At 43.9% G+C, this 14,173-nt stretch overlaps 1 protein-coding gene across 12 annotated transcripts in view; it reads left to right on the top strand.

Annotated features, from left to right (window-relative positions):
* Positions 1-14,173, top strand: part of TSPAN18 (tetraspanin 18) — a 186,220-nt gene that overhangs the window by 148,227 nt on the left and 23,820 nt on the right. For 9 of the 12 annotated variants that reach the window (XM_064424923.1, XM_064424927.1, XM_064424922.1 and 6 more), the window contains one exon: positions 11,412-11,501. The gene's annotated coding sequence lies outside the window, so the exon portion shown is untranslated. Of the gene's footprint in view, positions 1-483; positions 766-9,680; positions 9,797-11,411; positions 11,502-14,173 lie in introns of those variants that run through there. The other 3 variants (XM_064424931.1, XM_064424929.1, XM_064424930.1) reach the window with 3 other exon arrangements.

Here is a 14,173-nt window from a genome sequence, read left to right as displayed (position 1 = left end):
TAGAATGAATTTTTTTAAAAAAAATCTCTGGACCAAATAATGGTCCAGTTGAAAGGACTAATTTCAGATGCACTGAGCCAAAAGCAAAGTTTAAGTAGTGACAAAATCATTATTCTGGGTGTTTGGTATAGATTTAGCAGTATTTCATTGATTTACAGAAATTAATCCCCTGGGTTGGTACTGATAGACTGCAGTTATCTGACTACAATATTTTATCAGAAGGATATCCTGGCATTTCCTCCAAAATGCTTTGGAGTCACCTAATTTATTTGTAATCTTCCCAGGATAGCAGGGAAAGCTGCAGATTAGCTGAGACACCTGAGCAGTGTGACCCTGGCATGATGGAAAGATAGCATATTATATGAGATGTCATCTCACCAAAAAGAATTTTAGGAGCTGGTGTTTCGTACAGGATATGTAAAGTGCTTAAATGGAAGCTTACTTGGCACTTGCTTTTGTTCTCTTATTCTTTTTGACTCACAGATTTGTTTGGATGCTTCTGGGCAAAAATCAGATTTTCTAAATGACAACTCCTATGCAAAAATCAGATGACAAAAAAGATTAATATGGTATGAGATATGGTAATGATACATGGCTGTATCAACAGTGCAACACCGTGCGTTGCAGAAGAGAGGGAAACTTAGGAAATAAAAGGTAAAATAGAGCCTCTCAAAATTTGAAGCAGTGGAATGGATGAGGAAGAGAGACACAGACAAGGCTGTGCTTGGACGAGAGGAGGGGGACAGTTCAGTCTGTCAGGGCAAGGTGAGCCCATGCTTGTTTCAGCAGCTGCAAAACTTTGGGGAAAGGTTGCACATCTCCGTGTGCTCACTCTCTGGGGTTCAAGGGGCTGAAAGGGGAGAACTTGACTCTGCTGATGGCATGTGCTCAGCTCCAATAAACTGCAGCATTTAAACAGCTGGTGAAGGACAAACCGAGTCAAAGCTATTCTGCAGGGTTTTCCACAGTGGGCCAGCATCATCACCTGCTTTCCCCTGGCCCACAGGGAGTGTGCAGGCTCAAAAGGAGCTCAGCCTATCGAAATGATAGATCCCTAAGCACATCTCCTGCCTCTCATATTTCTCTGTGCATGTCTGGTACTTCATCTTCCATCTCATCAGAGTCACACTGCACTCACCTCAGAGCACCTGGGTGCACAGCTTGCCAGCATGGAGGTTAAGTATGGGCTCAGAGCTGGAGGAGGCTGGTGCAAAAATACAGAAATACTGGAAGGCCAATTTACATTAATGCATCCTCTGTTCAGGTTAATGTGCTTCACCCAAAAGATATAAGAATAAACCTGATTTTCCAAGCCATGCAATTAGCTGATCCCTTACTGGGGGATGTTTTGCACTGCAGCTTTTTTGCTATGAGACGATTGGAAGTGCCTGCTTTAAATTCCTGATTGACACTGTGCTGACTGGAAAAATTTAGTTCCTGAGGTACTTCTGAAGGAACTACATTTTCCAAAAATGTCCCCACATCCAGTACCTATGCCTTATAAGCAACTGGGGCTTCCAGGATACTGATCCTTGATCCCAAATGCCCTGAAGACTCTCACATCTCTGCTGGCCCCCTGGAAGAGCTGGTTCACACTGTTGTGAATGGGGAACAGCAGGGAGGGTGGTGTGTGAGCTGTGGTGCTGAACGTGGAGTTTCAAAGTGTTGAGAGTGGCCCTGCAAATTGTAACCAGGATGCTCTTACCCTCCAATGCACAACCCCCGTGATCCAGCCTCTCACTGTCTGGGGGCCCTGGTGGTGCTGTTGATGTGGGACCTCAGCTGTGGTGTGGACAGTGTCCACTTTTAAGATTACAAAGCTTGCTGTGTCTTCTTCATCAGAAGATCACTGACTTGGGATTTTCCTAGTGAGAAATTTCCTGGTGTGACATGTAGAGGAAACTTAAAGGGTTTGTCTGTTTGAGGGATGCAGGAGAGCATTTTTGGAGACATCAGCTCTAAATGTATATTTCTACAGTTTTGAGCACATTGTTGAGAGGAACGTGGAATACAAACCATCTGACATTTTGTGGTCCATATGAAGGACCTCACCTGGGGTTTTTGTACTTGAACAGTTTTAAAAAATACTGGCAGTCACTCAAAATACTTGTTTTCGTCTAAAAATGACAATATTTTGAATACTGTCTTCTGGGTATGTTTTTTCCTGTTTTCAGTAGAGGCAGCCTGGCACTCTCATAGGATACTGAACTAAATCTCTGAAACCCCATGGGGTGACAGATAAGTGTTGCTGTTAATTATACTAAATACAGGAGGTGGGAGAGGATGATGAACACCAGCTTGAAATGACTTGCTAATGTCTGTGAATTTCTGTGAGGGATGTTAGCAGAACTGGAATCTAAAAGTGGTTTGAGCACTAAACAGGAGACCACAGAAGCTGCCCGGGACATTTGCTGGGCATCCTGGAGCAAAGCCACATCAGCTTTACAAAGGACACAGCTTCATAAAGGGCTTTCAGACTAATGTGGAAAGCAATCTAAGGCTTAAATGGTATTAATGTTCTGATGCAAGGTGGTTTGTGCATCAGACATTAGGAATGGTAACCACAAATCTTGTAATGAAATTTGTCATAAAATTTATTGTCAAATGTATTTTCATGGCATGACTCCACAATGTTTTCAGAAAGATTCTTCTCCCCATGCTGACTGTGGGGATGGGAGAAGCTGTTAAATGCTGTGTTTCTTGAGACAACTTTTCTTGTCCTTAATGCAGAGCAACTCTGCGGCCTGACTAGGAGATTGTCCCCAAAGGGTGGTCTCTCTATGCTCAGGATAGCTTGAACACCCTGTTGTTTCCTATGTTTTCTCAGCCTTAATCTAGGCTGCTTTGGCTCTTTGCTCTGCAAACCTCATTTTGGTACTTTTAAAATATGGGGGTTTGAAATGCAGCATTTCTTTCACATTGCATGTTGATCAAGAAAAGAGACATAGCGAAGTGTGGGTATAGTGAGCTCCAGCCACTGAAAACTGGTGTGGCTTTGCATTCAGAATTCAGCCCAATCCTGACAGATGCGGAAGTTAGCCTGTGGAGTCCCGTTCCTCATAAGAGATCTGGTTTTGTTCTCCCTAAGAAGGTTGCCTAGACTTTCAAAATCAGAATTGCCTGGTTGGGTCAGACTGTGTTTGTGCTTCTTTTGGGTGGGAAGAGGAAGGTACTCATCAGTCCATCTACAAATTGTTTTTGTACTTGATTTAAGGCCATGGGATCAGCTTGCACCTTCATCATTCACTGACACATTTGTAATTGTTCTAGCCCTTCTGATTTGAATTAGAAAAGGTTTCATGTCTTTAGTTTTTAAGTCCTGACTTCCAGTGGGTAAAACAGAAGTGAAGCTGAGTAAAGCAACCAGAGCATTTCCATAGTTACATTTGCTGCTTCAGTTTTGAGAGAGTCCTTAGGATGCCCTGTGAGTGCATGCCAGTTTTTCTGTGTATGTATGACTGATGGGCTCCAGGTTTTGCCCCAGGCTATACCCAGGGCTCTTGCAAGCCATGCTGGCACTGAAGTTTCCAGTGTTGCTCTCATGTGTTATTTAGGTTACAATAGAGCTAAAAACCTACTTCACAATCAGAGACCCAATCCTTTCCCCACAAAGCTCACAAACCTTAAAACAAAGACTGCCTGGGGAGACTCTCTGGCACTGTATTAAATATCCTTGACGAGAAAAGGTTTCTTACAATTGTGGCCTTCCTAATAGGCACCGTGGGTAGTATCAACACAAAGATATCTGTATTACATGGTTTGACCTGCTTTAACCTCAGCCAGTCTCCTGGAGATTTAGAAAATATCTGTTCCATACAAAGGTCTTGGCTTTCAGGCAAAGTAGAAGCGGTTTGTTTAGCATGCCAGCTTTGTGAGAGGAGATGTTATGCTTTTTGTGGGTGAAAGTCACCCCATTGAGGCTGTCTGAAAGGCTCTGGATCCATGTCATCAGCACGTAAGCTGCTGATTTTGTTTGCAAAAATAAATTACTCCCCAAGTCTCTCCACTTAAGACTTCTACATATGCACTGTGCTCAGGGAATAGGGATAATTTGAGAAAGAGAGTATGTATATTGTTCATAGTGTTTCCTTTAGGGGAAAAAAGGTATGGTCTTCTAACTTTTAGTTGTTGTGGAATGCTTGATCAATCTTAATGAAAACTACAACCCCAATTTTGCAGGTTTTTACATCCATTAATTCTCCCTCCCCTGCCCCCCTTGGAGAAGATTTAAGCCTGTCAGCAGTATAACTGGGATTTAAATCAACCTCTGAGCAGTTAAGTGGTAAGGAGATTTCCATAAGGTTATTTGGTTCCCCTCCCACGTGTGGAAGGAGGAGGTCATGGAGGGGGAAGATAGGAGGCAATGGCAGCGAGTTCCCCCATATTGGCATCTCAGCAATGCAAAGCCCCTGCCTCCTCAGGTGTCCCCAACCTATGTTCCCCCTGTTGCCCAGTTTTCCTGCAGAGTGACACCTCCAGGCTGCAGGGTGGGGTGTGCAGCCCTGTCTCAGGGGCTGTGTGCCCCACGCCGTGCTCGTGGCAGGGCCGTGGTGGGCACAGCACGCGGCTCCTTGGCCAGAGCCACACGCGGGGCTGTCCGCGCTCCTTCAGAAACACAGGTGAGGCGCCAGCGGAGGGACTTTCATTAGGCACCTTTTATTTCTTCATTTCTGCCGGAGCTGAAGCCGCTTGCCTGGGTTGAAGGGCTGCCAGGCTCCCTGTGTCTGATGCTGGGAGAGGTGGCTGTGTTGCTATGGCACTGGAGGTGTCTCCAAACCCCAGTGCTCTGGCAGCTGAGCCGGCTCCCAGCAGCATGTCCTAATTGCGGCTGTGCAGCAACAAAACAAATATTCGGAGATTTCCATAAAGGCTGTAATCAAAGGAGCATCCCTTGCTTTTTAATATGTGCTGAATGGGTTCATTTGTAAGCTTATTACGACTTCAGAGAGAGAAGCTATTAGGATGATCATTAGCTGCCTGTGCAAATAACAAGGAAAACCGTGCCATGTTCCAGAATAACCCTCTCTTAAAGGTCTGCACTTTCAAATGCATTAACAATAACCAGCCATGCTGTCTTTCATGTTTACCATGCCATGAGTAAGGACAAAGAGAAAGGAGAAGGGGACAGTGCTTTAAAAATAAGTTCAGATGAGAGAAAAATGAGGTGTTAAGAGAGTAGCAAACTCACTAGCATGACATTGTGTGTATTGATGCAGTATCTGTTATCCATTGGGAAAGCAAAAGCAGCTGGGAGCCAGCCTTTGAGTCTTGGCTCATATCTCACTCGGTCCCTCTACTCCTGTCATCTATATATGAATTGTGCTTGGGGTCTTTTGTGTGCCTGGAACCTGATGGTTGCTAGAGCACTTAGGGTATATGTCTTATGGAGGAAGAGAGAACATTTAGAAACACATATGCCAAGATTGTGGGATTTATTAACTCTCATTTATTTTCCTGCAGAACATCTGAAGCCCTCTCATGGGCTATGGCCATGGTTCACTCTCTTAATCTGAAATCAAAAATACATGTAGCAAAAGATGTTGAGTGGTTGGGTGTTCATACTTAATTGGAGCAGGTGTGGTTTAGATCAGTCACATTTACCTTTCAAACCACATTAGCTGCAATTTTATGTGCTAGAGTAAGTTAAAGGTGCTGATTACAGTGAAACTCAGTTTAGATTTGCACATGAAATATTTATGAGATATGTATCATTTTGACTATAAGCAGGCTAACTTAGACTTCAGGTCTGCCTATCCTTCCTGGGTCATTTCTCATGTCTTTTGCTGCATTCAAGTTTTCCTGCACATATCACACCTACAGCTTGTGAAATGCATGTATTTCCTATAATACCCTCTTTTGTTAAGAATCCATAACACTTTGGGATGCATTATTATTCTTCTTGTTAAAAACATTTAACAGATGACCAGAAGCAGATTAATAATGTCACTTCTCAGATTTCCAGGAATATTATTTTCTGGATTATTTAGTATTACTGAGATCCCTCATTTAAAATCTGCTTTTCTTACAGGCTCTTTTTCCTAATCTTTGCTTTTCTAGACTGACTAAACTGACTGTTTTGTTTTTATATCTGAGTAGGCTATTATCGTGAATAGAGAATTTGCTAGTTTTCTGGGGTTTGGGGGGCTTCTGTCTGGTTGGGGGGAGTGTTTGGGTTTTTTGTTGTTGCTATGTTTTTGGTTTTTTGGCCTTTTTTTTTTTTTTTTTTTTTTTTTTGTACAATAGTTAATGCATTCAAAGTTCTGTTTGAGATTTCTTTTTAAAAAGGAATTGACTTCCCAAATCAAAGGATCCTAAATAGTGGGTTGGTTTTTCCACACCTCTGCCTTTTTTTTTTTTGAGAAAACACTGAGAATAAACAAAACAAAAAGAAGTTAACCTATTGATTTGGAACTCCATTCTGCCTCAAAACAGATGATACAAGCAGAGATTTCAAATTCCCTTACCTATGGCCCCTTGCCTCTGCCTCTGCTCAGACAGTCATGGCTTCTTTTTCCTGCTAAGGACATGAACATCATCATCTTTCTGATAGGACAAAAAAAGCCCTGTGGCTTATAGTAATCCCTTTTGGTACCACCCTTACTTTAAAATATTTTTTCTCCACTGCCTTGTTTCCCTGAAGCCCTCAAGTATCGGGAAAATTCTTAAAATATTGAAAACCATGGTCTGAGGAGGACAAGGTTGCCACAGCAACTGTCCAGTGTTCCTGAGATTTATTCCTGCATCTCTCAAAACCATCACAAATGCCACAAACTGCTGAGGCACTTGCTGCAAACAAAGCAGGCCTATAGGAAAGGAGAACAGAAAAGAGCACTGAGAAGCTAGTTCTTGTGAAGGTGAGATGTGTCAGGCTCAGGGAAAACGTGGCAGGCATTTAGACTTTGTGTTAAATCCCCTCAGTGTCTGCAATGCTGTGCAAGCGTGTGGAGTGTTCCAACACGCGACAGTGGCTGACATGGCAGTGGGTAATGTCACTTGGCTTGTGTTGCAGCTCCATGATCCACTCAGGAGGGTGACACTTATTCCATCCGGAAGGGAAATAGTTTCAGAAATAGGAGGCCAAAGTTAGCTGCCTCCCTTTGGGTTTGCTAAATAACAGCTTTCTGGGGCAGAAGATGCCTGACAAAGAGTGATACTTGTCAGCAAGAAGTGATCATCTTTTTCATGGGTTTGGGACTGGTCTCAGTATGGACTAATGAGCAGAGAGCTATATTGGGGGTCAGGAGGTTTAGCACATCCATTCCCCTTTTAGCCCTGCTTTTCTCATCTAATAAACAAAATTAATGTTGTTAGAGTATCAGTGTATATAATCTCTGGGTCATCTGTTTAGAAAGGCAGGCAATCGGTACCATATGGTTCCATTGTACTACAGTTAGTACAAGGGAAAATACACCTGTGAGCTGAGGGCTTTTTTTAAAAGGGACAGAACTCAAAAGAATTGCAGGCTATCATATGTTTTGGTTGTGTATGCAGGATCTTCTTTTCTGAGACAGCTGGTTCCTGTGTGTGAGAAGCTGTAGGAAAGAGCCAGATGTGATTACCTATGGAACTTTCCTTGGGAAGGGGCCAAAGTGAGCAAGCAGTTCATGTTTTGAACGGTGCAGTGTGCACATTTGCACCAGCTGAAACAGAGTGGTCTGTGGCCTGAAGCCATGCTGGCACTTCAAACACATAACCTAGCACTTTTCAAAATGTTACAGCATTTAGAATTGGTTCTGCTCTGGGACTTCTGAATTTCCATTCTGAATGTCTGTGCACGTGTGGGAGGTTTTACCTCCGTATGATCTCATGTGCAAAGTTGCAAATATAAAACAGAGGGGAAGACTTGTATTAGTAGCTTCGTTGTAAAGCTGCTGTTATTTATTTGAAAATTTAGAGGGGTTCAGTCCAGCCCTCTTTGTCCTCCTGTGTGAGACTGATGTGCTCTTACACACAGAGGCTTTTGGGGGCAGAAATGTGCCTTTGTTAAAAGCAATCAGGATGAGATGAGACCCAGTTGCTCTGCTTGTGTAGGAAACTTAGTGTAGCTTTGGAGGCAGCTCCAGTTCGTTCAAACACTGTCACAAGCCTCATATGGTTTGAGTGTTATAAAAGCCAATCAGGTTACTGTTTGCAGGTATAAGATGCCCCTAAGGGCTTTGCTCACTCAACTGTACTGAGGAATTAAATGCTCTGAGGCAGTGCAACAGGCTCATTCACTCCAGTGTTGCAAGGCAAGGCAGTCATGGCTGGTAAATGGGCCCACGTTACAGTGATATTAGCATTTTAATGCAACTAAAGAGGAGGTAGATTGACTGTAATTTAGTATCCAGTTGCATGGCCTTATGCAGGTCCCCTCATGGCTGCTCCACAGGGGCCGATTACAGTTACACAGTACACTTTGGGATCTAATTGGATTTACATGAAGTAATGTAGTTGTGTCATAGCAACAATGTGCTGCACAAATGCTATGAAATTCCAGAACAAACAGTTATTTATGGAGGAGCAATAGTTACAGGATAACACATGGGGTTGACAGCTTGTGCCAAGGTCCAGTTCTAAATCAAAAGGTGTTTCACCTTTTTTCTGAAACCACTGCAAGGGAATGAAACTATTCTGATCCAGCTTCCACAGAGATGTTTCTCCTCACCCTTCACTGTGAAAGCACTGACCTGACACCGAGATCCAGCAGGACATGACTTGTCTTCAGCTTCTCCTTTGTTTGAGCATATGGGCTGGCATGTGTTTAAGTGTATCTTGACCCTGCAAATGTGAGCACAGAGGACTGGCAGTAGCTAGAAGCCCTTGTGAAACACAATGTTTTTAAGGGGTTCATCTGGTGGCCCTTCCTCTTCTAGTCAACAAGCCAGATTTCTCACAAACACAGGCCTTGCTTCTTCATCCTGCACACTGCAGTAATTTCTTGTTTCACTTGCTGCCTTTTGTCTCTTTCAACCCCTCTCTGTCCCATCCCTCTTTGTTCCGGAGCTCCAGCTGCCTTTCTCGCAGCCTGGTACCAGCAGGAGGCACATGTTTAGCTGCTTTTCCTCCATCAAAGCCGGCTCCTGGACGGGCTGCAGTGTGACTGTGAAGAGAAGCCAATGCTCAGCAAGGAGAGTTGATGTGGTGGCTGTGGACAATGTGCCAGCCACAGCTGGCCAGCCCAAGGATGAGGCTTAGCCTCAGCTGTCGCTCCTGCTCCCACTGTGTTTCCCCAGAGACTGTAATTAAAGGCATCAGCTTGCTGGAGTCACAATTAGGCATGGTGGGTTTGCACTTTGTGCAGTTCTCCCTAATGACAAAATCGTAGCTATTAACCAAAGAGAATCTGTTTGGCAGGGACTTCCTCCCCTTTAAGGCAGCAAAGTCAGGTGGAACACTGCTGCTGCTTGGCACTAAATGCAGTCTTTCATCCCTTCTGACACAGTACCTGCTGGTACCTACTGAAGCATTCAAACTCTTCTTCTCTGGGGTGCTGTAATTTCTTTAAAATATTGTGACTTATGATGGATAAAAAAATAAAACTCTTCTCCCACGCAGACCTCTGAGGGCTTCTAGGAATGTAATTATATGCACACACAGTAGGAGCAGGAATCCTATCATTCTGGTTATTTTCTTAATGATAGGTTTATATAGCACAGTGTCATCTCTGCTTTAAAGTTAGAGCTATCTTCTCTTGGCAGCATCTATCTCAAGCAAGTGGCATCACAGGACAGGACAAACAAAGAAATTGTCTCTTAATCACACTTGCAAAGCACAGGATGAAGTGTCCCTACACACCACAGAAATAGATACAAAGGTCAGTGTGGGCACTGGGTTCTGATGCCAAAAGGGCTCTCTGCTGTGAGGCACTGTCCCTTGTCCTAGATGTCCTCTCTTCAGACCTGCTGAGCCTGCTGCAGCATCTCCTAGGCTGACAGCACCCTCTGAACTTTGACACTGGTGGAAAAGCTGTACTGCTCAGGAGCAGCCTTGTACCCAGCATTGTGAAGAAGGGCAGTTCAGCCCCTGCTCAGCTCATGCCTTCAGCACTTCCAGCAGAGACAGCTGGATTGGCAAGAGATGTTTGTACCCTCCAGTTTTCCAAGGGGAAGCCATCCCTGTTCTTCATCTAGAGATGTAGGTTTACAGTGACAGAGGAAGGGCATTAAATGTGAGGGATTAATGCAAAACAAAAGGTCTATGAATATTCATTGTATGTTTTATATTGTAATAGTTTCAGCCACCTTGAAACTCCTTGTTTGCTTCCTGCCAACAACAAATGATAGACTTTTACTCACAGAAGTCTTAATGGCAGGCAATTTTCAAAGGCACATTTACAAATGTTTGTGGGAAACAGATGTTAAATGCACCCACTCCCAGAAATCATGATGAAATCCTGGCACTGAGAAAGCAGGGAGATACCCAGGTGATTATCTGGTGTCTCACAGGGAAGCAGCAGCTCCAGCAAAGCTGCAAGTATGCCAAAACCATTTTTGAAGGATGAGTGACTGAGTTACAGTGCTGAGCCCTATGTGAATATTGGACTCTTATGGCATGGGGTGTTCTTTGAAGAGTGAAAGACTGCCCCTTCCCCCCAGACCCTGCAATGTGGAGTTGGGGCTGTGTCAGATGCGTGGAAAAAGCAATCTAGGAGTGGGTGCCCTGAGAAAGCAAGAGTCAAACATGTGTGTCTTGCACATTAGTCTGTAGTCTCACCTCACCTCTGCCTAGTCAAAGGCTCTCATTAGCATTGTGTGGGCAGAAATGAAAACTTGCTGAGAAAACCGTGATTGTTACCTTGAGGACAGTGGCAGTCTGCACCTGAGTTCCCCTGCCTGCACCCATATATCTACAACTTTTGGGTGGCCAGGGCTGTGGCTTTACTGTCCCTCTCTGTTGTTGCTTCCCAGGCAGTGACAATGAGGCAGAGGGAGAGGAAACAGTTTGCTCAACTTGGTTGGTGTGACAGCTGGCTGGAAGAATGAGGGATAGCACCCAACATTTACGCTGCTGCTCCTAATGGCTGGGCTTCCCAAAGATGCATTCCATCTTCCTTCCTGCCTTTTCCATTTTCCCAGTAAATGGGCTGTAAAGTCACAGCAGATTAAAGTTTGTCTAAACCTCCTATAAAATATTGAAGGTGCAGCTGGTATTAATCTAGTCCTCTTGTGGTATGAAGTGCAGGTGTAGTGGGACTATATATTTACACGTGGTCTGCAGGCATTTAAAACACCCCCAAAGATTGTTAAAGAGATTCTGAGGAATTGAATCCCTCACTGGGTATTAAAAGCTCTTCATTAGCGCTAATGTACACCAAATTAAGGTGGCAATTAGACTGAGCACGTTCATCAGGATGGTGTGTTTTAATAAATTGTGTATTTAACATGATTGCATTTTATTGACTTCAGTAATTGCATATTTTTCTCTTACAGGACAAGCTTGGATAGAAGGAGGTACATGGGACACACAGACAATTAAACACTGAAAGAGACACTGTGCTTCAAGTCCCAAGATTAGTAAAGGTGAGTGCTGTTAATGGCTTGCTCTTTCTGTATGCCAGGTACATTCTCTGTATCTCTGTTGGAGCAGCTTAAGGGTGGCTATGGTGTGCTGGAGGCAGTAAGAAATACACAGCTCATCTACCACTGTGTCACCAGTGAGGTACTGTAGAAAGTCATCCTTCCTTATGAAACTCCTTATGAAACTGTCCCTAATCTCTCTTGCATCTAGAGGAGCAGACTGTGTGAAAATAATGCTCTGAGAGGATGTTCTGGAAGGCTCTTCCTGTTAGATATGTTCTCTTAGGAGATTCCACCTAAGATTACCCCTGGTGTAAAGTTGAATGCTGCTTGCAGGTAGTGAACACAGAAATCCTCTTAAGGGGAGGTGTACTTGGGAAGGAAGGCAAGCATGCTGAGCCAAGTCTCCGTGCCTGCAAGCCAAAGGGTGGCCTGCCACACTGCTGGGGAGGGGACACCATGGAGCAATGCCAAGTGGTGGTGACCCTTTGCCACTGGTGCAGCTTAGAGCTTCAGGGATGTTTCCAGTGACATTTTATCTGGGACAGCTTCTAGAAATCAATACATTTACTTGAAAGAGAATCTAGTCCATATTTTCTAATACCTTTAAAGGCTACCTGGCACTGGTTCTGGAGAACTTCAAACACTTCTTCTGCTTTTACATGGTGCATTGTGTATGGCTATGAACGTAGGTGTGAGTTGGCATCATTCCTGCTCAAGCCACAGGCTAATGTTCTGTAGGAAGTACTGCAGAACTGGTTCTAACGTTTTAGAGGAAGCAACAGCTCAGCATCAGTTCAGTGGACAAGTTCTTCATGCATGTTGACAGCAAAGAGATATTTATGTTGTGAGAAGATATACACAGATCATGTGATAGAAGAGCAGTGACTGAAAAAGTGATTTGCATGAGAGCAAGAGAACATGTTGACATCTCTCTCAATCTCTGTTATTCTGTGTTTTCTATGAAGTATTTGAGATGGGGAGACTGTGATGAGCAATCAGTCAATCTGTCTGAATTTCTACACTGAAAGATAAATTGTTTGTAGTGGCCTGTTAGGGATGAGCAAGGAAAATGGTTCACACACTTGTTTTCAGTAGAGGGTAGGAGTGATAAAATACAGATGATGTGAGGATTGAGACTGGTGAAGATAAGGTGCTCCTGAGAGTTCTGAAAGACTGGCACATCCATGAGATGCTCTTGTTGCATTTGCCACCAGGTAACTCAGACACACCTTGGGCAGCTGTTTTGAAAAGTCTTTTTACCAAGGAGAGTCAAACTCTGGAAGAGGTGTCCAGGGAGATGGGGGGGGGGGGGCCTCAGTCCTTGAAGACATTCAAAACTTAAGTAACGTGACCCTAAGCAGCCTGCTCTAACTCTGAAGTTGGATCAGATTTGCAATTGGCCCAGGTTGGAGGCAGTGGGTGCTTGTACTCAGTGAAATCCAGAGGTCCTGTCCAACCTAAGTTTTTCAGTGATTCCTTCTTCAAAGCAAAGGTAAAGAAGTAATCTAAGTGAATCCATGGGTTTCAATCCAGTGTTAAAGGAATATAGGGGTTGAAGGAAATGTCAGTCGCAGCAAAGAGAAAAATTGGAGGCCTTTTGGAGGGGTGTGGTTGGGCAGCTGCCTTTAGAAATGTGAAGTTCAAGGCAGCTGCAAGGCATGCAAAGCAAATGACAAAAGGAAGGAAGTGGCTGGAAAACAAAAAAATGCATTGCCTTAAAAACTAGACTTTATTCCTAACTGATTACAGCAGCTGGGCTGTGTTTCCTGGCTACACTGCTGGGGACTTTTAGCCTCCCCATCCCTTTCCTAGATAAAATTAATGGAGGATACAGGGGAGAGAGAAATATAGAATAATGTGCTTAAGAATAAGCTGAACATTTATGGCTACATTTCAGGCAGAAACAAATCCATCTCGTGTCTCACGGGTCTGAGATGGGACAAGCCAGGGACAGCATCTGTCAGCCGCTGTCTTCTGCAGTTCTGACTGTTCATGTTTGCTTAGCATTAAATGTCTCCTGCAGAGAAGAACTTAATCTCTCACAGATCTGGGGCCTGGAGAAGGGGAGTGAAGGTATTTTTAAAAGGTAGATTAGGACATAGGCATTCAGTTCTTATCACACTTGTATCAGTGTGTAGTAGGAGTAACTCAGATAATTTGCTCTTTGTGTGTATGGCTTAAAAAGAAAAGTAGAATGAAAGCCCATCTCTGTGATTCAGGACTGTCCTTTAATGTCAGTCATTTTAGCCATGAAGCCTGTCATCAGGGACTCCAGGTACCTTCAGCTAATTAGCAAAGCTAATTGGAGGCTTGCATTGAGTTCTTCTGATGTGGAAACTCTGATATGGTTTGTTCTTGACTTTACCAGCCCAGAGCTCACATTATTGCCCCTGAGCTCCATTTGTTCATCCTGACTGGAAGAATTTTGGAATCTGAAAGCCCCAGTGGGTGTGGTCTTGATCTGAAGCACAGCATAATGAGTAAGGTTGCACTTAGTTATTGCTTTGCTGTGAGAAGCGTAGTGGGTTCAGGAATTACAAATCTGAGCCTAGTACCACTGCTGGGGATAATTTCTTTCCCAAACAAAGAAGGAAGCCCTTGTTTGTCAAAGGTGAGTGTGCTCAGCTTTGTGTTCATGCTACTCCCAAGCTTTGTGACTGACTGGTTCTTCT

Source organism: Passer domesticus, chromosome 6 (genome assembly GCF_036417665.1).
Source record: "Passer domesticus isolate bPasDom1 chromosome 6, bPasDom1.hap1, whole genome shotgun sequence".
In the NCBI taxonomy this organism is placed as follows: Eukaryota; Metazoa; Chordata; class Aves; order Passeriformes; family Passeridae; genus Passer; species Passer domesticus.
This window is presented reverse-complemented; position numbering and strand designations above follow the sequence as displayed.